The sequence below is a fragment of the Bombus affinis genome, unplaced genomic scaffold, assembly GCF_024516045.1.
Source record: "Bombus affinis isolate iyBomAffi1 unplaced genomic scaffold, iyBomAffi1.2 ctg00000075.1, whole genome shotgun sequence".
Classification (NCBI taxonomy): domain Eukaryota; kingdom Metazoa; phylum Arthropoda; class Insecta; order Hymenoptera; family Apidae; genus Bombus; species Bombus affinis.
In genome coordinates this window covers 308,690-334,628 of record NW_026108825.1, presented here as the reverse complement: position 1 = coordinate 334,628, position 25,939 = coordinate 308,690, and the positions used below count along the sequence as shown (strand labels likewise).

Here is a 25,939-nt window from a genome sequence, read left to right as displayed (position 1 = left end):
TAAATCAAAGCTTTCGAAAGTGACTCTTATCGGTATAGTCACAATTTACGATAATGTGTTACGCACAGACAATATAAAAATTTGTCTCGAATGGAATACGTTCTTCATTAGAAAACAATTTAATAGATAGACTCACGAAAATTCCAACCTGGAACTCGTGAACTGTTTTTCAAAATACACCTAACATTCTTGTATGTTTCTAGTATTTTTCCAATTCATCGTGATATCATTCTTCGCGAATTCATATTGCTCGCATTCTAAAAAAACACTTACCAAAATCCTTACATCTGCAAGGAAACGTGCAATCGAAACGTGTAAATCTCAGCTCTCGCTCATTTTATGATCGCTCTATATTTTTATTCGTGGTGTACGTATACGCGTGAACCTTGAAGCGAGATACAGTTTGGCCAAACGAATTTGACGAGACGCGTCTGGAAAAGGAAAAATAATTTAATAAAAACCGGTTGACTATAAACCCTTTTATAACACGGTTTCAATCACAAGCTGGCCAGATTGGATATCACGTTACAATGGTATTTATTCCCGATGAAGACCCGTTACGACGACCGGATCCATACGCGACAAGACAGAGCTAGCACCTCGTAAATCGAAGCCCAAGACATTTAGGATCATATTAAATGAGGCTAAGTGCGATAGCGGCCGTGATAGGATTAAACAAGATATATACAGTGGCCTGGCTATCTAAAGCTTGTGTATAATGTGTGTCCACATTTTTCATGAATTAATACATAATAAAGCGGAGAGACCACTTAGCGTCTCGTAATTTTGGCAAAAGTACATCGTAAACACTGACGAAATATGATTGCATAAAGAACAGAACCTGCTAATTTCGAAAAAAGTTTCGTGTACGTTTTGAGTGGAATTTCAAAACTTTAAGAATGTAATATAGTAGGAAACAACAATAACGAGGACAAAGAATATTTTTTCCAAGCCACTTTTACGTGGAAAAATAAATTTCGATCGTTATTCGATGGTTAAGTATTCGACAATCTGGCGAGCTGTAAGTATTCGCATTAAAAATAACGAGATGAAACTCCAGGAATACGAAGGTACGGGAATGCGTGAAGAAAACGTTCGTTTAATCAATTTACTAGCGTCCATGGCAGCTGTTACTAAAAGCCTGTTGTTCAATCTAGCAACGTGAATGGAAATTACAATTTAAAACGGGTAAAATACTTCTGGACAATCTCTTCCTTTCTCTTTTTCTTTCTTTCTCTTTCTCTCTATCTTTCAACTCACGGCTGCAGTTAATAAAATTCTGCATAGATACAGTTTCTCTGGTTGATGTGATTCACGCTTGGAAATATCGATTTCGTTCGTTCGAGAATATAGCAGTCTTTTTCGTGCGTAAATTGAACTAGGAAGTTTCGTGGACGGTGCTACGTACGTTGGTGGAATATCATTGGCGTCATTAAGCTTCGACTATCGATTTTCAAGTTGGTTGGCGTTGCGACGTCATTCCCCGGGGCATAAAAATTTCGCTTTATCGATTAATACAATCGCGCCTATTTGTTTTAGAAGAGGAACTAATAGAGAATTTTTATTTTTCGAGCTTTTTCTACATTGCAATTTAACTTTGTTACGGTTTAAATTTTGGATAATTGAATTTTATTTTAGCTTCAACCGAGAAAAAAGAACTTTCAACTATATGGAAAAATTATTATAGTATATTGAAACGGGGGCGCGCTTATTGATAATAATTCCTCTCTCACTTTCGATAAATTTTCTAATAATAGAGAAATATAGTTTGGGCGAAGAGCCCTCAAAATAACAGAGCAGAATTCATTTTTGTCGAATGATGGAATATTCGAATCCTTACACACAGAAGAACGGAAAAGTTGTGGATTTAGAATTATCACGATCGTCATGAGGCACACGAGTTAACTTTCAATTAAATAAGCAAACATAGAACTCGATTGGGAAAATAATTTACATCGTTGGTATTAATTCGTCGAATTGATATTTTCAATCTTTCCGGTATCACCTGTACGCAAGTTAATTTCCATGGAAATCTTCACAGCACCACATTTCCTGGATATTTTGATAATTAATTGCTCGTGTATCATTTAAAAAGGCACGTGTAGAATGCGTTGCACGGTACCACGCATGTTACCTAACAAGTTTTAATAAAACCCGGTGAAAATCGATTAATTACTGCGGCGGAAAATTCTGAAAACATTGCATTGCACCGCTCTACTTCGTTTCATGGTTCTCCATACAGGCACAAATGAAATAATCAAACTACGATTCTTTCCAATACCAGCGAAACGATGCACGTGCGTCCCGCTGATGTAACAATACATTGTTATTTCGCAGAGGTTTTCTTATTACGTGGTTCTTTTATACCAGATACAATACCCGCGAGTTGTAAAATTATTTCAAAGACGCGAGTTATGAAAATTGAATTGGATTGTACGTGGTTGGTATGGATGAGAGCAGATTGCGAGAAAAAACTCGGATTTCCTATCAAGAACCGCACAAGATTAGCAACGTTTTAACGACTTCCGATGATGGATTTCGATTTCGTAGAAGAAGAATCGTGAAATCGCATGGGGGCTACTAATTGGGGCGTTGGCAAAATAATCATGCATCGGACACATGGTCGAATCGAAGCAACGTTATTCGTTTCATTTGCACTTGCTAAATTTGTAAATAATTGCTAGTTGCGGACAACCGGTCAAATCGATTAGTAAAATCCTTGATTCCTTTCTTCCTGTTAAAATAGTTAAAAATAGTACTGTTTTAAATATTATATTAAGTGTAAACGCGCGAAGTAAACGGTCAGTAACCATGGAGATTGGAAACATGAATAGAGATGAAACAGAAAAGAAATAGTCTTATTTTTCCAGCGACTGTATAATTCCAAATCATCAGAGAAGATTACACTTTTCAATCAATATTCGATTAAAAGAGAGTTCATTTTGAAGACTTATTCACAATCGAGTTTATTGCTCGCCGCATTATTGTTCTTGTCGAGTAAAATAAAAGTAAATAAGATGCGGAAGAACGCGATGCGGAAGCAATTTTCTTCCATACAGAATAATTTAGCAACCTAATGCTATTAGCCAATTGACAAGCTGCAAATTGTACATGTATTTTTTACAATTTCACAGTTTTACGCGATATAAGATAATTGCATAACATGCAATTTCCAAAATTTACATTTAAAATTATAATTTATTATTATCGATCACTTGTAAAGTATCATTAGTTCAATCGTGCAAGGTGGACAGTTCCTATTACCCAAACTAATAAAAAGAAATAGAGAGGATTAGCTGGTGAACCTTTTTCATTGGAACTGCTCGATTATCCGAAATCCCATGGTCCCTACTCGGACAAGTGAGATTCCACTGCATTACCTATCTTTATAGTCGGACGATATGCGTGTGCAACAAAATTTCCTATCTGTGGTCGGCAGAATATATGAAGATAAGAGCAGCATGGGAGAACCGAGATTATTTTACAGACTCGGTTTCTATGAAATTGCAGTATAAGAAAGAAAAGGAGAAGGTAATCCAGTCTTCGAGTATTTACAGTCTTCGTGTGTCCACTCTCCCTTGGGTACAAAGAATCCTCTGTTTCATTGCTAAACGGCACTGTCAGCGCTTTTGTCCTCCGTCTGACTAATATCGGTTTCTACTACTAATCTCATCCAGCTTCGCCGATATCCATTGTACTGGAACTATCCTTTGAACTAGTCCCCTGAATTCTGATCTCTTGTTATTCATCGTATTAGGATAATTGTAATAAATGGGTAAAATGATTACAGTGTGTATCAAATTTAACAAATTGAATTCTTCCGTCATCATCTGAGAGAACTGTGATCGCCATATCACTTGGAACGTTTCAAAACTCTGAACTCGTGCAAGTTTTTCTGGAGCTTAATAATTCTGTCGAATGAATGGTGCTTCTTTGACCGGACTGATTATAATTACGGTGGCACAGCTGGTTTTAATATTCTATATTTTAATTCGCTTATTTGGAGCTTGATTGAAGAAAAACTCCGGAAATTCTGGGATTTCGAATACAATTTTCGAATACAATTTGTCATCAGGTAACCTATTTATATCTCTCAGATACGTAATTCAAAATTGTAATATAAAATAATTTTTATTCAAATGACTGTAGCTTCTTTTTTTAATCGCGAGTAAAAAAAACGAGACTGGCCTGTAAAACTATTTCTCAATGATTTTATGGCACAAAATCGTTGACACAGACGTTTTATATGTATCTTAAAAGATCATATATTTAAGGATAAAAATGTTGAGTAATTCGTGACAACACAACGTCCGAATATTTCGAATATTATATCGAAAAAAGAGAGGTTTACGGGAAATTGAGAAAGATGTTGGTCCTTTTAAACTGAAAAATATCACGATATTTGGCCGTCAAGCGTCAACACCGTTCATCGCACGCAAGTGCAATTTTTTCAATCCATCAATCCTTTCTCGATTGACGCGTTCACTGTAAAGCTAGATGATAAAATGAAGTTCCGAGGACGTTAAACAAACTTAATCCCAGTAAGACGATGATATCTTCTCGAAAGAATCACAAAAGACACGGAGATACTGCCGTTAAAAAAAACAATTTGGTTTGAGGAAATATGTCGATAGGCTTAAAGTTGAACTAACCTAAGCTTCTTAACCCCTCTTACGAGCTTGACTATGCTACACCATAACGAGTAGAAGGATTAGTTAGGTTTGCTCGACTTTTTCTTTGTATTCGTCGGACAACGAACTAGTATGTAATATGTAATATATATAGAAACATCTTGGCAGTATGTTTTTCGAGAAATCGAATAAGCCGCCCCAATAATTCTGTCTGGTTATCCCTCAGCAAATATCATTTCTATCGTCGATAAATTAATTTTAAACGTCTCATTTTCTCAACCAGTTTATCAAAATTTGATGGACATCATTGACATTGTAGAATCTTTAAGCGAAAATAGAAAGCTCGAAACATAATGAAACGTGTGGGAGAATGGCATATTGAATTAAATTTCTTATTACAGTGGTATTTACGTACCTTTAACAATGGACGAGGGAAACGCGAGCGAAATGAGTTTACGGTTTAGCATCGTGACGGGGGTAAATTAAAAACGCCATCTCTACATCCGAGGAAGTTACATTACAACAAAAGTTACAAGCAAATTCTACGCTTTCTGGCTTAATTAATACATTCTAGATTGTACAAAGAGCTAACTAGAAAGTCACGTGAATACGGAACACTGGTTTTTCGTTTAATTAAAGCGTCTCGAAAAGCTCGTTCGAAGAATCGAGTTAAGTGTTAAGAACTCGGATTAAATAGTTAATGACACAGTTTAATCAATTGTTATTTACTTTGTGAACACGAACGTTTTGATAACAAGCGGCTTGTTAGTTGATATTTAACGAATCTAGAAATGCATTTTAATTTGTAGTACATCTGTCACATCTCGGCAGTGCCTTAAACATTCTTTCCAAACGAGATTTCTTTGAATTCGAAAAATCGTTACTTTCACTAAAATTCTACCGTTATATTAAAGCGTTTCCTTTTGATCATCAAGTAGCGTAAAAGTTAGAAAATCACCAAAAAAGCATTTATCATATTTTTCCTATGTAACATTTAACAAACTTCGTTCGGAATATATATGTAATATCGTGGACAAAAGGCCTAAGATATCGGCCGAACCGTAAACAAAGTCGCGAAAGCCGCGGCATCGTCGGGTACATCAATGCGGTCCTTTCAAGTGGATAGTTTCGCGGAAAGGGGCTGCGTGACCCTGGTCACGGGCGTTTCGGGACACGTGTCCGATAGGACGAGAAAAGACACAGAAACGCTAAAGGCAGTGTTAGTTGAGAAGCCGGAGAGAACGGATGCAAAAAGCGTGCAGTTTGAGTGAGAAGCGAGAGCGAGCGAGTGTAGAAGCCGGAGAGTGTGAATCGGGAAGTCGAAAGCCGCGTATGAAAATAAGACGTACGACAGCATTGTAATCATTTCGTTGCTTCGAATATTATTTATTAAATCAAAACATCATTACCCATAATAATCCATCATTACCCAACATAAAGACCCATTTAGATACTACATATATGTATCGTTATATAGTCCACAACTATTGTTTACTAAATTATTAACCGTAAAAATAAATTTCTCGCGATTACTGAAAGAACAGTTTTAGATAAGAAACTGAATCATCAGCGATGTTTGCGTAATTAGTGTGACGGTAAGGTTGACTTTCGTCTTTCTTGAGGGTGGCCCCCATAAAAATATCGAACTGAAACCTCCGGTAGTCTTAAAGCTATTTTCACCAGGCTATGAGTAAACATCGAGCGGGAGGATCGTAAAGTTGAGAAAGTGGCTGCTTTTGACCGTCGGCGGCGTTGATCCACCCTCTATAACTGCCAATAGAGGGTTGCGCATTGCCACCAGTGTACGTTCTGTTGTTTAGACTGCGGTATTATTCCAGAGAACATTTATGTGGTTAGTACGCCACAAAATTTAGATATTCGGCGCAGTACCGAGATTGCATGTCAATATGACGTTTCAATATCTCCATTAAGTAATTAAATGAAGCCTGCCGGCGAAATATAAATTAACATCTTTAATAGGCAATATACGCTATTGTACGGAACCATTTGAATTGCCATGTGCACTTGCGGTAATGGTATACCAATTTTTCCAAAATGTATAAATTAATGGCAAATCAATGACTAGAGACGGTGATTAGTGTGTTCTCGTGAAATTGGAAGATTATAAACGCAAATAATCTGTTAACGAGGATCGCGTATAGAATTAGATGAAACTCGTATTAAAGGAATCAGGATGAAAAAATATATAATACAAAGAAATGAACCAAAGTTGAAATTAATCAATATTCTTTAAAAAATGCGTCGTTGTAAATTTACGAAATTTGTCTACGAAGAATTATGAATTGATCGCTTGGCTCTTCTGATAGTTCTGACGTTATAGAAATAAAAAATAATCTTCTTCTCAGATAAAGTACACTATCACGTTGACATACTTCCGGATTTTGGATAATTCTGCTGGAAACAGCGTTAATAATCTTCGCGTGAGTTTAGAAGTACCTCCTTTATCTGACTCGTAGTTTACGAGCGGTTTGAAGATAAAGAACTTTTTAAAGTATGTTTTATTGCATTAATCGCTTGAAAACCATGCTGATGAACTCCGTAAATTGAAAAGCAGAGAAAAATAACGATATTACGTACATTTTTTAAACTTGAACTATGTAATTGTCTATACCAGCAGCTTTGATAAATAAACTTAAGGATATCAGTCAGTTGACTAATTGTAAAATTGCAAATTATTGCGCGAGAAAGCTGAGATAGTAAAATTGAAATGCTTTACTTTACTGAAATCATAGCAAATCTCTTGATCGTAATTTTTATGGACGAATTGCATCCTAATTGATTGAACGTTTGAACATTTTTAAGCTTTTATTATTTTAAGGTATATTAAAATACATTAGATGGAGATGATCGGACAAAAGGTATTTTACACGATTCGATCAAATAGTTGCATTAGTATTCATCGTCAATATCCGCCAGTAAAAGCGACACGAAATCATAGTGAATCCTTTAGTAAGACGTGTCCCAAGATCCGTCGCGTTCCTTTGCTCTTTCAAAGTTTATTTCCTGGTGGATCTCCGTCGTGTTCGTTTGAGAAACGTGCCTCAGCTTTCGATAAAATAAAGGCGGGGAACCGTGCGGATAGTTCCTTAGGAAATTGAAGAGAGTACCGACTGTTCCTGGCAATCTCTAAACATTCCCTTGACTACTAAACATTCCCTAATCCGTTTCCTACTTCCAAAGAAGAATAAAAACTTCGAACAAAACGAACTGTTGTTTGAGAAAGAAAGAGTATAATACTCCAATTACCCACCTATAAAACCCTACTTTGGGCTACTGAAACAAAGAGGATGAATAAAAAGAACAAAGCAGCGTAAGGAAAACAAAGCACGTATTGTTTCGAACTGACAAATAAAATCCAACGCTGCGCGCCGGTGTGATGAATTGGTGCTCTTGAAGCTTAAATACCGAACAGTTTGGAATTTATTTGATAGGTACATTCGTGTCATTTACATTCCATCTATTGTAGAGGATACCAAACTTCGAGCGTCCAATATTTGTTCCCACCGCTGAACACCGTATTCTGCATATTTCAATCGTGTTACGGTAGCGAGTTAGAGAGAACCAGAGAACTCCTGGCCTCTTCAAGATGTTCGATACACCGATACAACGGAACGAGATATTCAATTATAGGAAGAACACTTGGTGCACGATTGTAGAACAAGATTGAAGCGTGGTGGCCGATTATTTTCGTGAAAACAACCTACCGTTTGTTCCAAGTGTTCGTTCCAAGTATTCGTTCCAACTGTTCCTTCTGAACGTTCCTTCCCCTCATTCGTGCGAAACGTTTGTCCCAAAGTGTTGGTTCGAAAGGTTCGTCCTACACCCGACAGATCCATTTTTCGTCGTTGATATCATGCCGTCTCATCGTTCTAGGCGACGGGGGGAGAGAGAGAGAAAGAGAAAAAAGGCAACGGGATAAAATAACGTTCCCAAAGGATGGAAACATGGGATAACCAAGCCTCGCCTGGTAGCTTTTATTCGAATGGCAACCTTTCTAGACGTTTTTTTACACTCGCCCGGTCGTTTTGATTGCGTATTCTTCGTCGGTCGGTTGGTATTTGCTATTCGACGAAGAGGAGGGAAATAGTCGAGTGGTGAACCAAGAAATTTTAATATCACGTTCAACGCTCGGATTTCCGACGTTTTCGTATTAAAACGACCGGAACAGATTGCAATCACGCCGACGGCTACTCGGCAATTAGAGAGAAAACAGGCCAGAGACGACTGTTTAAAGTTGGATAATCGAGAAACGAAATATATGGGAAGAAAGTTGGTTATTCGGCCAAAGGAAAATTAATGTACAATGGATGGAAGGAAACGAAAGAACGTAACGATATATTCCTGAAAAGGTTGACAACAGCAGGTGTTATGGCGGAGCTTCGTGGAACGACGTTCATGTTTCTGAAGTGGAATAATAAACGCGATTTTTCCAATTGGATCCTTCCATATTTTGGACGCTTTATGGATTTTCGATGAATAATTCGTTGACAAGGCGAGGTAAGTTTATAAATCATTTTTGGAAATTCGTGACGATGACACGGGCCAACAAGAAGGGGAAAAGTGTATCTGGTTGTGAAAGATCGCCTTGTTCACCCGTTGTTGAACGCGTGAAACACTGCGAGCCAACGATGAATTACTACGAAGTGTTTTGCAGTGTGTAGTTTCTGTTCGTTAAACTGTTCGATCATGCGGAAATATCCATCGGCTTCGAATTCGATGCAAATTTAATCGTTGAAATATTTTCTGTAGGATACAAAGGTGATTTGACGTTTTATCGAAAATCGAAGAGCTGCAACGAATATTGCCCGTGCCTTTCTTCTCTCAGGAAAACAATGGATTGTTCGAGCGTTTCTAATTTCTCTTCGATACATTCCACATTTTTTTAAACAGAGTATTCATTAGAATACCCAATTCTTATAAATATATTTGGAATTAAATCGTAGAAAAATGATGTTTAATTAAACGATGAAGTTATTACAAAAGACTTCGTAACATTAGTAACAGTTGTTTGACTATAAGTCAAGATATAGATCATTCTGTATAATCTCGATTGCACTATATCGTGGGTTTAGCTTCTAACTCATAAAATGCATTATAATCTAAAAAATGAAACGATAGAGTGTCCAGAAATGAAAAATTTTCTTCAAAAGCACGATTCTTCTTTGTGTTGATTAATAATAGAATTAAAAAAAAAATTGGCAAGCATTTTGTTTGCCATGTACCTTACAATTCCAACGAATATGATAAAAATAATGTTTTTAATCTTTTTGGACATCTCATCTTGCCAAATGTTGTATCATAAGGTTTGTATCACTTCGAACCAGTCAGTGATTATGTTAGTTGATAAATCTTTTCCGCGACCATTTGCTGGGAACGTTGCACAACACAAAGACGTGAATGCAAACGTCAAAGCCAAACAAACGAGTCGCGCCTTGCAGAAGTTTCGTGTCTGAACAAACACGACAATCTCCTGCGGGAATGTGCAGGTTCGCGTAATACGTCTATTAATCGTTCAGTTAAGTCATCTTCATTCATTCGTTAGAAACAACTGTCGCAATTTGGAAACGTAGTACTCGAAATGTTTCCTCTTAAGAGTAGAACAAACGATGCAACAATCATATTATAACTTGTATATGATTTTTCTTTGCATTCGACTGCGGTGGAATTTAAACAAATTTAAAGCAAAGCGTAATTGCAAGATGCTGACTTCAAAAGAGAAAGTTTGACGTTAGTATGATACACCAAGCTTATTACACCTGTACGGTTCTTTTTCAAATGCGATAACGATGAAAATTTGTAAACTTTGTAATAACATTCGATGCACGATAGTAATAAAATTAGATTCATAGGAGAAATGTTTAATGCTACAGTTGTGCATCAACCTTATTGCGCCATATACGATCCCTTTTTGCAATCCAATAAAATTTTCCAAAAATTTGATACAAAGCGTACTAGTAATAAAATTAGCCTTAAAAAATGGGTACCATAACGCAATAAAATTCAATATGACAAAAATGATAAAACAACAGGTTCCAGATTTTTTATTTTTACAATTATTAAAATTGCATATTTCTCAGTGATAGAGAGATAACTAACCGCTTTGTAATGCTTTCGAAATTCTAATCGCTTCGGCAAACTTCCATCAGATCGGCGCTTCAACTATTCGACATCATAAATTCAGCCTTCGTCTGCAGTTATCGTCGATAGCTGCATACCTGCAATCCTATTATCGAACTTCTCATCAAAAAATCATTAGTATCGCTTATCCAACGAACCAACGATTGGAAACAAAATGGTCGAAAGATCAAAGTCGTGGGAGAAGCAACTTAATTCGAAGTTGACAGTCGTAATAGCTAGTTATCGAATTCGAGAGTTCAAATAGGCTTTAATCGAGCGATTTTCTCCCACGTATCGAGCTGATGATCCGGAAGAACATAAAGCCAACTATTGGATACCAGTTTCCACCAAAATCGATTCTGTCGAAGCATCTAGATAGCTGTAACCGATGAACTTTGCCTTTCATATTGTTCCACTCTTAATACCAATCGAGAGTCTCATATTACTATTGATTTGATGAACTGTGTAACCATGTCTCGTGACGTGTACAAAGATTTTGATTCAGACAAAGGTTTGTAACAGCTAGATTTAATTAAGAAACAAATAATTTGAAAAGTAATCAGCATACAATTGTATTATATCAGAAAATCTTGTGATGAAAGTTTTGTCGAAGCGAAGAATATTGTTATTGACCTAAATTAGTAAATTTGCAGCACTTTGAATAACTAAAATAATCGAGAGTTTCGTAGTAATGAATTAGTATATTAAAAATAAACCAGAGAACAGAGGATTAATTGTTTTAGTAACGAGTTCTAACAATGAACAAACAACAGTTGAGAATATTTAATCTGCAAAACAGTGCCAAAGTAGTCGAAGTTCGAAGCGTCCAACTTTAAAGTTGTATCTTTAAAGTCGTTACTTTATATCGTCATTTATATCGTTGAAATTTCCAGAAAAGTAACAGCAACGAATTTACAAAACGATGAGTAATTAACTTTTCAAATTGTAAATTTTCTTTCAACCATCCAATTATTGAATTTCTAATGTTGTAATCTTCAATTAGAATGTTGCATCCAAATTCTTCACGATAAAATAACCTACTAATTCCTTTAATTCTTGTACGCAGCACGATGTAATTAGATGAAACTTACACCCTTAGTCTATGTTAATTGGTGTCGTCCTTTGAAGATACGATCGTCGTCGTTCCTGACATCGTTAATCTCATTCGACAGCGTCCCTTTAACATTTCTCGGGAACAACCAAAGAACACGAATGATTACATCACCGATCAGACATGAAATGAAAAATATGCTTCTAATTAACGTTGTTCATAACAAATAATATTTTTTCTCCTCATATTTTTAATCGTCGTACGAATCGCTACAGCCGATGAAACTCAATTTCTCCTCGCTGCTCGATGATTTTTATCGCTACTCAGAATGAAAAATCTATGTAATATGAATCGAACAGTCCGCGCTATAATTTATTCTACGATATAATTTATCCTGCGATTTACCATTCTGTTCTACGAAGACTCATGGAGTTTAATAAATCTTATTTTAAAGGAGAGAAGCAACTGTAAATCGGAAAAGGACGATGGAATGGTTTTCCACGTCTCGTTATTTCGTTCTAGAAAGATTCGTGGATAAAAAGAAATTAATAAATCCCATTCTAAAGAAGGGACGAAGGCATACATCGAAAGAGAACGGTGAAGTGCTTTTTTTTTATCATGCATCCCGAACTTTATTCGAGTTTCAAATACATACTACAGCGAAGTTCGCTCGGTAGGATTACAATGGATCGTATAAGCTTCGAAAAAGACGACCAAGTTGACGTTTTCTGATTGATAAATCAGCTCTTTTTTTCTTTTTCGCGGCGAAAGCGTTTCGACGGAGAATTATGGTGATCCAAGATACGCTTTGCTGTGAAAATCTTTAGATCTCGCCTACTCTCCGTGAAAATCTCTTTTAAATATAAATGAGACTCAGCTTTATTCCAACAGGGTTCCTTCGAAAATTGGAAGAAGATTGATCAAAAACCATATTTCCACAAAAGTCTTTCGACTCTGACGAAACTACAACATCACTCGTGTAACATTAATCTATCAAATTCAGGTTTAATGGTAATGTTTAAAGGGGAAGAAAGAAATCCACGTTTAAATTAGTTGCTAGACTGTCGATCGATTTGCATTTCCATCGTAATTCGAAGTACATCGCGGCAACTTCATTGAGGGAACGTTTCGATATCTTCGTCAAATCCGGTAGCAAGCTGGAGCTTAAGCTGACGCGAAATATTTATAACTTTTCGATCACGTACGAAAAACTACTCGACTATATCTCTATTTTATCCAACGAATTCCCTTTGTTCGGATCGAATTACGTATATTTACGCATCTCTCCTATGCTGTCACTTCCATGACAATGTTTATTAACCTCGACCCATAGAATTATTTTCCCCCCACGTTGTATTGTGTCACCATATTCCATGTTCCGTAATTCGAATTTCAGAAAAAACACGTTCATTTCTTTTTATAAAAGCAATCTTTACAACAGCGCCAGTTTGCATTGTTAAATACAAATATTTCCATATATGTACAATCGCATGGCGAAATTTGATTTACGAAATTAATATCGAAATAAATTGATATCGAAATAATTTTAGCGACAAGCGTATTAATTGTTTATGTACAGGGTGTCCTAAAATTCAATAACCAAACGTTTCTAGCGCATTATGTTGTAATACGATATGTTTACAATCAAGGAAAAAATATTTATTTGACTGAAAAGTTGTAATAAAAGTCACGGAATGGACTTGCGATTACTGTGCTATAAAATGAGAATAGTTTTATAATCACTAGTCAGACTATTAGACTATTTGTTTGGTGTAGATACTCCATCTCAAAATGTTCACCGTTCGATACCAACCTAATAACGATAAAAGATTAAATTTATTTCCTCGTAAAACTCATTTTAATCGTGCTTCATTTCAATGTATCAATCAACTCTCTGTATTAATTCAAAACACGTGTATCAATATTTGTTCGATGTACCTTTCTTTTTAATATAAAAGTGCATATTAAAGGTCAAAGTATTTTCCACTTCGTGTTTCGTATTTTTATTATACCTTTTTAATAAAGCTTCCAACAACCTGGATTTATATTATACCACATTTTTTGCTTGATTATAGCTGCAGAATTAATTTGCGAAAGTAGTGAAAAAAATGTCTGTTAGATCCTAAGACGGACCTGCCTTTTTTCTATAAAAAAAGTAAAATTGACGGAGTTCCGAACGATCCATAACTGATGAGGAATTAACTTATCGAGTACGGCGTGGTAAACGATCAACAAACGAACTTTCTGATAAATCATCAACATTCTGCACAATTCCATTTCGCAACTTTGTGTGTTTTAGTTATCCGATCAACATCATAGCAAACGAAAGTACACTGTCTAAGTGCGAACGAAAAAAGTTTCTCCTCTTCGTGGCCATTAATCATTTTGCAGACAGAGAATGGATTAATCATCGAGGGTAAATTAAACAAGATACTCTTTTTCTGTCCAGAAACCTTTATCTCGCGATCTAACGTCGATATCCTTGGACTTGCTCAAAAATCGAGACGACAGACGTCGTGGAGAGACGAAATAAAACGAAAGAAGAACGCGTTGAATTAGACAAAGAGGAGTAACACGTAGGGAAAATCGGACTGTATTGTAGCGATGCTTCCTCATAGACGTCATGTACCGGTGAACTACATATCCAGGAACATGAAATACGTGGACACAGATACGTGGTTACCTCCGTGAACGAAATTTTTATCAGTAGAAACTTTTTACCAACAGTTTCCCTTACCTGTGAATAATACAGTTTACGATTTTTGGACTGTGACCACGTACAGTAATTTGGCTGTTATAATTACTATATATTATACGTATATACACATTTCGCGTGTATGAGATAAATTTTGTTGGTCGTGCATATTATCACTAGATACTAAGTACTCGTAAAATTTCATTCGTTTTATTATCAAACTTGTCATTGTTATGCGAGAGTATTTATCTATACTGGTACTTTGTAAGTTGTAAAATTTCCCTCGTAATATTAATAATAGCTAGAGGACCCTGTAACATCTAGTGGAATAACGAGAAACAAGATAAGTCGTTGAAAAAGTATATTGTCCTAAATCATGTCCAACTAGATCTTCATTTGAATACATGACATTTCGTATGCTTTAAACTAGTAGAAAAAGAGCAACAAAATTTCGAAAGTTTTAGTTCGATAACCAAAGGATGAAAATGTCTGGACGAAAATATTGGAGATTCGCTCGCGTCAAAAATTCAATAAATTACCATCCGGAATTCGGCTGTTTGTGCCAAGTGAAATTTTCAACGACCTGAAAGTCAGCACGTTCCATAGCGAGAAGAATCCTAAAGACGTCGGATCGTGAGAACGTTGATTCTCTCTGGACGAACGGAATTCCGAACTGCCATAAATCCTCAGAATCTTCTCTCGTGAATTTTCGCTGGAACTCATTCAACCGTTTTAATCACTCAACCGCAATTGTCGTGGCGAGAATGATGACTCTTGCGGTCACAGGATGAATCATTCATGTTCCTGCTAAAAAAAACTTTCTTATCGAAGCTATAGATTCGAACGTCACGCGACAACCCTGGCAAGCCGTAACATTTCGAAACTGGACCAGCTTGAACGACAAGGTAACGCTGAAATAAATTAAATCGCGATAATTAAGGCGCAACGTTAAAACAAAAATCGGAATGTAAAAGAACGGCTGGTTGGAAATGACGTTCCTTCGAGGAGTGGCTTTCGCTTTTATTGTTCGAATCCACGGATTCGCGTAGATTCTTAACCTCTGACGAACGTTTCGCTGGCAAGAGGGTCACTTGAAGGGGTTGAAAAGGGTCAAGAAGATGTCGACATTAAAATTCACGCTCCCTGAGAATTAAACGCGAAAACCATCTATAAAAAAGGTTGAAAAAGTTTTGCTTCTACGAATCGTTCTGCAGAAAAAGGCACGGTTGCAGGAGAAGTGTTGTTTTACAACCGGTCGCGTAATTCGAGAGTTGCCTTGAAGGCAAAATCTCGGCCGAAGCTCGTAAAGGGTGGATTTTGCGCGTGCAAATGGTACTAGAATCAAACAGAACCGAACCTGATCCCGTTCTATTCGAAAGAAAATAATAAAAATTGTTTGTAATAGTTTCTATTTTTTTCGAGAACGATACGAATTTTCGCAAAATTGAGCTAGAGGAAAAAACTGAACTAAAAATGTTTCGCTTTTTTATTCTCGTAGCTTCTGTTGACATTGGAAATTAGGTCGGAAATAAACCAGCTGTAACGGGTAGCGAAATTGAAGTTGTACAAATCGCCATACTCAACATACTCAATTAGAGGAAATCAAAGCTGAACGTAAGTTCCGGACCTGGTATATTTATCTTCAAATGCTTTTTGTATTCTTTCGTTTTTTCCTACGCTGTTTTGTTGCTCTTCTAGATTTCGGCGCACGTTAATTCTCATTTCGCAGGATAATCTATGAAATTCTCGCGTGGAACGTATACAAAGGGGATTTTTGCCGACATTACCAGTTTATCTCAAGATTTAGGGTTACTATCCTTTTGCTCTTTTCTTTTACCACCCGTACGAAACTTATTAAATCCATTCAGGATCGTAGATCGTTCAGTTTCCCCTTGTTGAAACTTTGCTTTTTATAGAAAACTTCTTTCCTCCTACAATATATACTTGAACAAAGTTGTTTCATCCGCAGCAAATTAAGTCGCTAAACAGTAAAGAAACCGTAACTCGTTTTTATTTCTTACTTAACGTTAACGCTTCTGATAACGCGTTTCGCGCTCTGTTACAGCAAAATTTCCCGACGAATAAGCTACATAGAACGTGGCAACGACTAATAAATGCGATACTCCTCTGTTTTTTCGAGCTATCGCGGGGAGACGCGGTCGTTGGAATACGCGTCAACGGGAGTCGTAAATTCCCGTTACGATTGGAATAATCGACACCACGAATAGTTCGATCCCCGTATTTCGGTTAGGATAATCGGGGTGGTTAATGCGGTATAACACTGGGAGTCAGAGTTATAATAATGTATATTTCCAACACTTTATACAATCACACAAAGTAGTAACGCCGTTGATTAAGATACAGATAACGAGAGAAGGGTTAGTCTTGGATGAGAGAAGGAGAGCTTTAGGCGCTCTAGGCCCTTGAGAGTTATAGGAACTGTCGGAGTTCTGGATAAGTGAGAGCCTTAGAAGACTCTAGGCCGTGTAGGCACCTTGAGAAATGATGAAGGAACTCAGAAAGATACAGGAACGGTGAGAGTTATAGGGATTGTGGGAACTCTAGACACCGTGAGAGACGATCAATCTCTGAAGCTTATTCTAATGTGAATACGGAGGAAAGCTTGGTATGGGTGTGCCCTTTGAACGAAGAACGCGGATTCGTTGCTTACATTTTCAGTTAGTAAAGTGAGGGAAATAATCCGCGATGTCGATTGGTTGGGACCAATGTTAGGAAGGAAGAGAGGAGGAAGAAACCTCCTACGAACTTGGGTCCTAGGCGACATTGTTTATAGGGAAACTCAGATTTTCCGTTAGGTATATCTCCGCTTTCTTCGTAATTCTTAAGAGCACATAATAAACCCAAGGACCTTTCTAAAAACCGGCCGAAAACACTTCTGGAATTAGAAAGTCTTCTGGCAAACAGATGTGCTTAGACCATGTGTGCGAACAATGCAGCTAGAATTGCAACTTTATAGTGGGTCCTTGGGCCTATGGAGTGTTAGAAGGACGACAGGTAGACCGTTGGTTGGCAAGCCGCGCGGGATGGCGTGCAGATGTGTTGCGCGGCGTAACATCCTCAACGAGATTAAATATAAGAAAAAAAATCCAAGGCTTTGATACGGTTTGTTTCTTCTGAAACCAGGTAATTCCTGCCCTTTTATTGCCAGTGAAAACGAACACGCGACTCATATTCCGATATTATCTTCGATATGGTTGCTGTCGTGATAGGCTAAGGGAACGCGAGACTGTTATAGATGACTGTTAGATGCGTCAAATAAGGTAGGAAAGGTACATTTTGAAATTGGTAAATGATGAATATCACTGTAACTTATTGTCGTCTTGTGAACTCAACATACGACCTCGTTCATAAATATTATCAACGTGTACAAATTTCCTAGTAATTTTAATCAGCAACCGGAGTTTCAAATTCGTAAAGTTTACGCAAAGGATCGATTTGCTCGTAATACCAACGTGGTGTCACCGGACACTTGGTCTGCATTGGACAACACGTTAATGCTACAGGATGTGAAAGTGTTAAAATAAAGTTTCCGAGGCTTACTTAACTTTCTGTACGTGTCCTAGTACTCATGGACAGCGATGTATATTTTTTGAATATGTATATTATACGAAATTGAAATTGTTTATGTAAAATGTGTATCACAATGTTTCACACATACAGAAACCATCTCTTTTACTGCATATTAATTATTGAAAAAAAATGTATCGCGATATTGCACGATAGCTTTAACGTAGAATAAAATTGGCCTGGTTTCCATTTCTAATTTCCCAGTTATATTATGTTCTATTCGAAACAAGCTTACGTGCTTCTGAACTTTGACGTATAAATCAACAACGACAAATAATATTAAATTATCATTTAAATCTGCCAGAAAAGAAGAATCCAAAAGATGATGCGAAAAGGTTTTATTACAACCTTTCTTCCATCTCTGACAAAGGAAACGTGAATTATTAAAAGGTTTGTCATCCAATAAACTCTACGAGAAAGAAATCGAACAAACTAGTGGTTTGCACGCTGATCGTAACATTATCGTTCACCATATTATCGATGTCGATTAATTTAGCTCAAAATTATCGTCCAACATTTGCGAAGTTTATCGATCACAATGTAGAAAATCAAACAACACGATTGTATTATTCATTCTCGAGGAAAAAATTATCGTGTTCTTAAACAGTCACGATATTACGAAAGTTCGTGCCACCTCGTTCAAGGATTAGACTTAGGGAAAACGATTTTCTGCATGTTATGTGGAAATAATCGCAATTTAAAGTCTCTTTGCTCCAAAACGACGTTCAGCTAATCTCGTTTGGTTTACACGGCACCCATTTGATTTAATGAGAGTATAGCTCACGTAGGTACCCATAAAGGCGTAATCAAAATTCCATAAATATGAAACACGCGTATAAACGTTGTTATCCGAAAAAGCCGAATAAAATTCAATGCATGCATCGTCGTAATTTCTAACGCAGAACATCGAACGACGAAAGACGTTGCACCTATTTATAATTAAGTTCAACGTACGTTTAACTGGCCGATTCGCCAGATTCACGTTTGATTTGGATCGCGCGCAAAGTAATTTTCCGCTTCCGATCTCGAATGGAACGTGCACTAACATGTCAGACATGTATACAAATTGAGATAACAGAAACATGATAACTTGATTAAAATTGAAGAATCACTAAGAAATTATCGAAACGTTTAAGAATTGTTATTTCATTTAAAACGTTAGACGATGAAGTCTCTCGTCCATCTGATGTAACATAATTAATGTTCTTTTTATACTTCTATTTCTTGATCTCAATTTTCATCAATTCTGATATTTATATTATTATTGTATCACTTGTTATTCGATTCCATGTACACTGCAAATGATTTTACGATACAGACTGAGATTTTGAGTAGAGTTCTTAGCGTACGTCATCTATTAATTCACTTTCAATCCTTTCAACAGAGTTTAGATAAGAAAACAGCCAAAGAGAGATTAAAAGAAAATCGGAGATATAAAATGAGAATATAAAAATAGTACTTTGTCTTAATAATTATATTTACACCTAATCTTCCAAATTGCGAAGCAGCTACAAGAATATCGCCATTATCGCTAGACCGTCGGCAAATTTTTAAAATCCTCTAACAGAGAACTCTATACCGTTCTGTTTGTCCCGCATCTCGAACACTGTTCTCTCAACATAGAATTCTTCGTTTTGTTGTTTCTAAAATTGGCGACTCCGCTGCAGCAATTTTTTAAAACTACGATTTACTTTTAACGTCTCTCGGGTTGTTTACGTTGGAACCGCATAGATTCATTGCCAATGCTACTACATTTGTCTTCAAAATTGCAAACGACTATATTATAAATTGCTGGGAAATTCTGCAGCTATCGGAGCTCGATGTTTCTCCGGGGACATTCAGAAAATTTCCCTTATTCTATACATCCGATATTTAGTTGTGTTAAACGTATATGTGACCACGCCACTCGCTCACGCGCCAGCTACGCTTTTTCTGTAAATCGTTGCCCACGTTTATAAGAATACATTTAAAACGCTTGACATTCGTCTTCGTCTTTGTATCACGTATGACAAACGCCATATTCCAATTATACAGTGTGTCAGTTTTATCTGGAAATATTTCGAAAACTATAGATGAGACAAGAAAATTGATTTTCAGGCAAATGTTATACAATTTTGACGGGGTCATATTATGCCGATATTTATTTTATGCTGGAATAACTTTGAAAAGCCCTGTGAAAGTAACGCTTGTGTTTTTTAAATGGGAACTATATTCTTTTTTTTTCATATTTTCATAACTGACGTTGAAGCGCTTCTTATTTATATTTTTTGCATAAACCCATATCCGGACATTAATTCTTAAGAAGGATGCGAAGTTGTATTAAACATCTAGAAACGACTAGTCGTTTCAGGGATAGTATTTCGGTGCATACACACGTACTCGCATAAACAGCTCTTTTTAGAACCATCAATGATGTATAAAGTCTACCGGAGAAATGGATAACGCCAATAATGTCGATATATCAAGTTTGAGATTTAATATTTCGATAATATTTTATGCGGAAAGTACGTAGTAGTAGAAGCAGGTAATGTTCTGAAAATGTTTTGATGTTGTATGGTGGTTGCAGGAACGTGGAATAAGAAAATATTGGGCTTTTCAAGGACTCTTCGGGGTGAAATAAACATCACCATGATAAACCCCTCGAAATCGTGTAATATCTGTTTTATTGTTCTCGAGATACGCACGTGTTTCCGGGTAAAGTGGATAAAACCGTAAAACGTTGATAAATGTATGTTCGTGTTGATTATGCTTAAACCAAAGAGTATTGCCCGTATGAATAAACGAATGAAACAAGATAAATTTCGAAAATTTGCGAAGAGAATGGGGAAACGTATGTTTACTTCCAGAGTCAAAAAGCAATTGAGGTAATAGGCTGATCGACGGCGTACTGAATTATAAAGCTGTTTTTTATCAAAAGAGAATAAGAAACTTATCGTGTTCTTTCCTCATAGTTTTCAGTTGTGACACTTTTAGAATATACGTGCGACACTACGAACGCAAGGATGTAACAATAAAGGCAGCTCGCGATCGTATTTTTCTAAAATCGAATTAGAAGATTCGAGAAAATTCCTTTGATCTCGTTCGAATCGCGAATGCATCTCACCACCGGTTTCCTAAATAATGTAATTTCTGAAAGCTTTTCATAGACCAGTTCGATGTTAAATTAATCGAAAGTGCTTCTGAGAGAGAACGAGTCGGTTTCTTACGCGTTGTCTGAATGCATCACGGAATTCTTCGTCGGTGCTGGCAACCTTTGTGTTACGTAATTCGTTGTCCATCTTTGCAACCTTTGTGTTACATTTTCATCGATTCGACGCCGTAAATGTGGCGATCGGGTGCAGAATGCCGGAAAGAAACGGGAAATTGGTCGTAAAAGGTGCGCGATCCGATAACGCGAGCTGGGGACGCATAAAAATACGAGTTAATCTAACCTTAAGCATCCTAAGCAAGCCACGATCCAAATATTGATCGTCACGGAAGCAAGGAGGCCAAACACGATAATAAGTCATGGAGAATCATTCTCCCGTGGAACGTTCAATTATCAAAATAACCGGAATGTTAAAATATCGTTAGAGACGTTCTATCGATCGAGGTTCAACGATCAAGACGGTAGGAAAATGCCATGGACGAAACCTTTACGTAGGAATTTTCCATTTAACATAAAACAGATCTCTATCAAAAGAACAAATCTGTGTTTGTTTCTCTGCACAAAATTAGCGTAGTAATTCACAATGAAAATCGATCAAAATTCAACGAAAAGCATAAGTTCTAAAGGAAAGGCGAGTTTCCTTTAAGTAAAATTTTCAGATTGAAAAGCATATAAATTTTTCACCACAAGGATGCAAGTTAGAAAATTTCCTATTCAACGTGTCACAATTCTATTTCGAAAGAACAATCCTAATTTGTTATTGAATCTGTCAAACAGATAACACGGTAGACTCGTATAGAAATATTCTAATGAAAATCTTAATCGAAACAAGATTAAGACAAATATAATGAACAAAATTTAAAAACACGAATAAAAATATAAATTTCCATATATTAAGTTATACCGGATAAATGCAAATTACAAAATACCCCTACGTACTCTAACACGTAACAGTCCTCGACAAAATAATTCTGATTTGTTTCTCTCTAGGAAATTGCCACTTGTAATGTTAATTAATCAGAATTTCTCGACTAATAGCTTTGGTAGAAATCTCTACCTACGCTCTGCTATCCCCGAAACGGCGTTCTTTGAATTTATTAATTGTAGCGTTAATGTATGAGTTAGGATAAATGTTACATTGTAAATAGTTTAAAGGAATACAGCTTCTGTTTAGTTTTAAAATCAGCAGACAACAACGAGATGGTACAGTTCTTACGAGACACGTAGGCTTAGGTTAAGATATGTGCATGTGTGTACAGCTAGTGCCTGCGTGAGGGTAAGGGAGTGTTCGCCAGTGAATGTTTCTTTTTATCTAGCGATAAAATAATAATTCAATTTCCAGAAATAGTCATCCGCTCTATCATCCTTAGATAGTTCAGCTTCTGTCTAGTTATATTAGTTAGAAAATGCAAAGCAAACTGCAAATTCCTAACCTCTTGTGTCCGATTCAAAGTTCGTGTCGTTGAATTTTCACGTTGATATCGAACATAGATGTCGTGGTCCGCGCGGTAACTTCGTCGGAGCGATAACTATCCAACGCGTATTTGCATACAATTTGAATAAAACGAAGGAGACATCATTGAGTGTCGAACAAGAAGATTAGTGACGAGATCTGGCATGTCAGTTACTCGTTAAATTAGCGGCACAATTTCGTGCGCGTAATTAAAATTGATCGTTTAACCGACGAGGGGGGCGTGTAATGCAATGACGTGACTATAGACATCGCATTGTTAGATGCTGCGGTCTGGTCTCACGCGACGAAAAACTGTGGTTTAATCTAAATAGACTCTATGGAACAGATTGCCCGTAGCCAATAAAATCGATGAAAAGCACGCACCGTTCTTACAAAAACATCATTTACGCGATACATGCAAGTTTATCGATTAAAATGTACACTTTGTGCAACGTAACTGCGTCGGAACGTTAGGAGTTGATCGACTGTTTTACCGATCGAACGTGCAGCTTTTATTTTTGAATTGAGCGCCAGAAATTCCACACATACCTAGAAATATCAATAGAGCAGAGTATCGTTACACAAACTTTTCCTCACTTTTACTTTGATCTACGCTTGATTTCCACGTCCCGTCATTGATCACACAAGACGCGCGAAAGGACAAAAGGAGGCAAAGTGACAAACGGGGCGAAAATCCGGGAAGGAAGATTCAAATGTCTCGAGGAATTTACGTGTCGTAGAATAGTGACAATTTACTTACGATTGATGAACGTCGTTTCGAGGGTGGCCGTAGCGGATACTGAACGAAAACCAAGAAATCGGCGAGAAAGGTAGAAGACAACCGCGTCTGCTCGTCACCGTGATACTACTGGCGGTGGTTGCTCTACCCACACCAGAAAGTGCGACCCAGGAAGCAACCCCCACCGGCCGTCGACCGGTCGCGATATAGCAAGCTACCCCTGTGAATCGGTGATCCTTCGATTTCGATCAACCTGATCGAGTTTCACCATTGACGTCGTTTACCACGTTGATGTCGAGGTGGCCGTCACGCGGTAACCAAGCATAATTCATTCCATCGATCAGATCTCGATGGAAATTAATATATTCTACCGATAAGGAATCGCTGAATATAAGTTCGCATAGAAATGTTACAGCTACGGTGCATTAAATAGATTCTTGATTTATTGCGATGATATTCATGGAAAGTTAATATAATTGTAATGGCAGAAGGTGATGGGTGGATGCAAGCGACATTCAGTTACACGCATAACATGATATCGATGTGTAACATGTATACGTAGATGGTACTATCGTACTTTCGCGTTGAAAACTTTATAGTTCAATTCCATTGTACCTTAAGTCGTCCTTGGATTTCTGGCATACGCCCCTATAAACCCTAGAATATCTTAGGAATTTGCAGATCGTTTCCGAGTCAAGACATCGTGCAATTCGCCCCTCTCCTTTTCACGTTCTTTCTTTCTTTCTATCTCTTTCGTCGATAGAATTTTCTTCTCCAATACCTTCATTTATCGTTGCAATCTCTTTTAGCAATCTCTGCGCCTTTTGATCGATGATATCCGTTTGATTTTGTATCTTTACGTTGGTTTTTCTACTATTTCCTGGTATTGTAATTTCTTCTATTCGTAATCGTCAAAGTGTCTCTCTCATTTCTAAAATCCTCCTGATATTGTTACGCCCACTTAAACATTTATTTTTATTGTTAGATCGTCCTTTTTGTTACGCGTGTGCTGTTTTCTTTTTACTGCTAGAATTTTACTTTTTGAGATCGATGCTGTTTTTCACTGGTGGAGTTCTTTTTCTGGCCCAAATTGATATCTTCCGTGGGTGTTTAGGTTCTCGAAACAATTATTATAGATATTTATTAATCCATGTGCACGTAAATCGAGAAAGAGTATGAGAAATATTCATAACATCTATTGTTTTTACGGCAGAATTCACAATAAAGGAATGCATGCCATTATGGTTCACTAGATTGCTTGAACAGGATTAAAAGCTTTATGATTCTGTTTCATACAGATTGTATACAAACGGACTAAAACGTATCACGATACGGTTAAATATTGAAACAACTGCAGATTGTAGCGAATTAAAAAGTTGCTCGTCGATCTTTCAAGCGAAAAGATCCCCTATTGACTCTATTGCTGTACGATCGCCGATATTTTTCCAAATTAACGTGTGAGAAATGTTAGCCGAGTTATAATTCGCTTATGTGATATATGTATCGCACGTAGGGTGTGTAAAACGTAAAATTTTTTTAGTCAAACTATGAGAGCATAATCTACAAGTGAAAATAAGAAAAAGATATTACATAAAATTTAGCAGTAAACTATTTATGCAAATGCATATTTTTTATGGATATAAAATTGATTTAAAAAATGCACCCGAGGTAGAGAATTATTTTATTTATTAAATATAACAAATAACAACATTTCGTTAGTAAGACCTGACATGAACTTGTAAATAAAATACTCAAATACATTTTTTATGTTTTATATTCTGTGTATTTTTGCAGCTTGAAAATTCCCATAAATGTGTAAAAATAGTCGACCAACTCGTCATAAATCATAAATAAATAAATCAAATTTATTATATTGAAGATATCGCGAGAATATTATCAAATATCAACAACTAACTTATTAATTAGTTGTGTTAATTCTTCCTGCGTTGTTACTTTTATATATTCTGCAACAACAAATTTGTTCCCATGCGCATATTTTATATTTCAAACTGTGTTCAATAGTGGCTGATAACTTTGTAATAAAGCGTTTACTGTGAAATTCGCTACAACAGATTTCTCTTATTTTCGCTTGAAAATTCCCTTACCTTTTTAACGACAAAATAGAAAATACCTTGTATAAGAATTATTGAAGCTAAAAAGCGTGGTAATAGCTACGTTTCGTTGCATTATGATTCTTCTGAGAATACTCAAAACGCAAGGACTCTCGCAGTAGAATAAGGAGCCACGAACAGACTTACTTCATTCACGTGATCGTAGTTGTATTGAGGTGCACGTCAATGCCATCTGCACATATCGACTTAGCGGATTCCACTCCGTGTCCCATCGTAATTAAAACGGTTTAAGATAAAGAGTTGACATGCTTGAACGAGTCCTCGTCACCGGGAATTTATCCACTGTGCGAATATTCAAACGTCCATACGTACCATCGTAGTTGGCCTTAATTAAAATTTCTTAATCGCCTTCAACAGTGGTAAA

At 36.7% G+C, this 25,939-nt stretch overlaps 2 long non-coding RNA genes across 3 annotated transcripts; both read right to left on the bottom strand.

Annotated features, from left to right (window-relative positions):
- Positions 1 to 263: 263 nt before the first annotated feature.
- On the bottom strand, positions 264 to 25,720 carry LOC126927137 (uncharacterized). 2 transcript variants are annotated; one of them, XR_007715206.1, is made up of 3 exons: positions 25,575 to 25,720; positions 23,465 to 25,506; positions 264 to 431 (listed from the first exon to the last, which is right to left on the bottom strand). It is a non-coding gene; the product is annotated as an uncharacterized LOC126927137 (long non-coding RNA). The 2 variants fall into 2 exon arrangements; XR_007715207.1 differs by lacking the exon at positions 264 to 431 and adding an exon at positions 19,267 to 19,286.
- Positions 5,997 to 8,475, bottom strand: LOC126927147 (uncharacterized). Its single transcript, XR_007715219.1, has 2 exons — positions 8,357 to 8,475; positions 5,997 to 6,452 (listed from the first exon to the last, which is right to left on the bottom strand). It is a non-coding gene; the product is annotated as an uncharacterized LOC126927147 (long non-coding RNA).
- Positions 25,721 to 25,939: the final 219 nt, after the last annotated feature.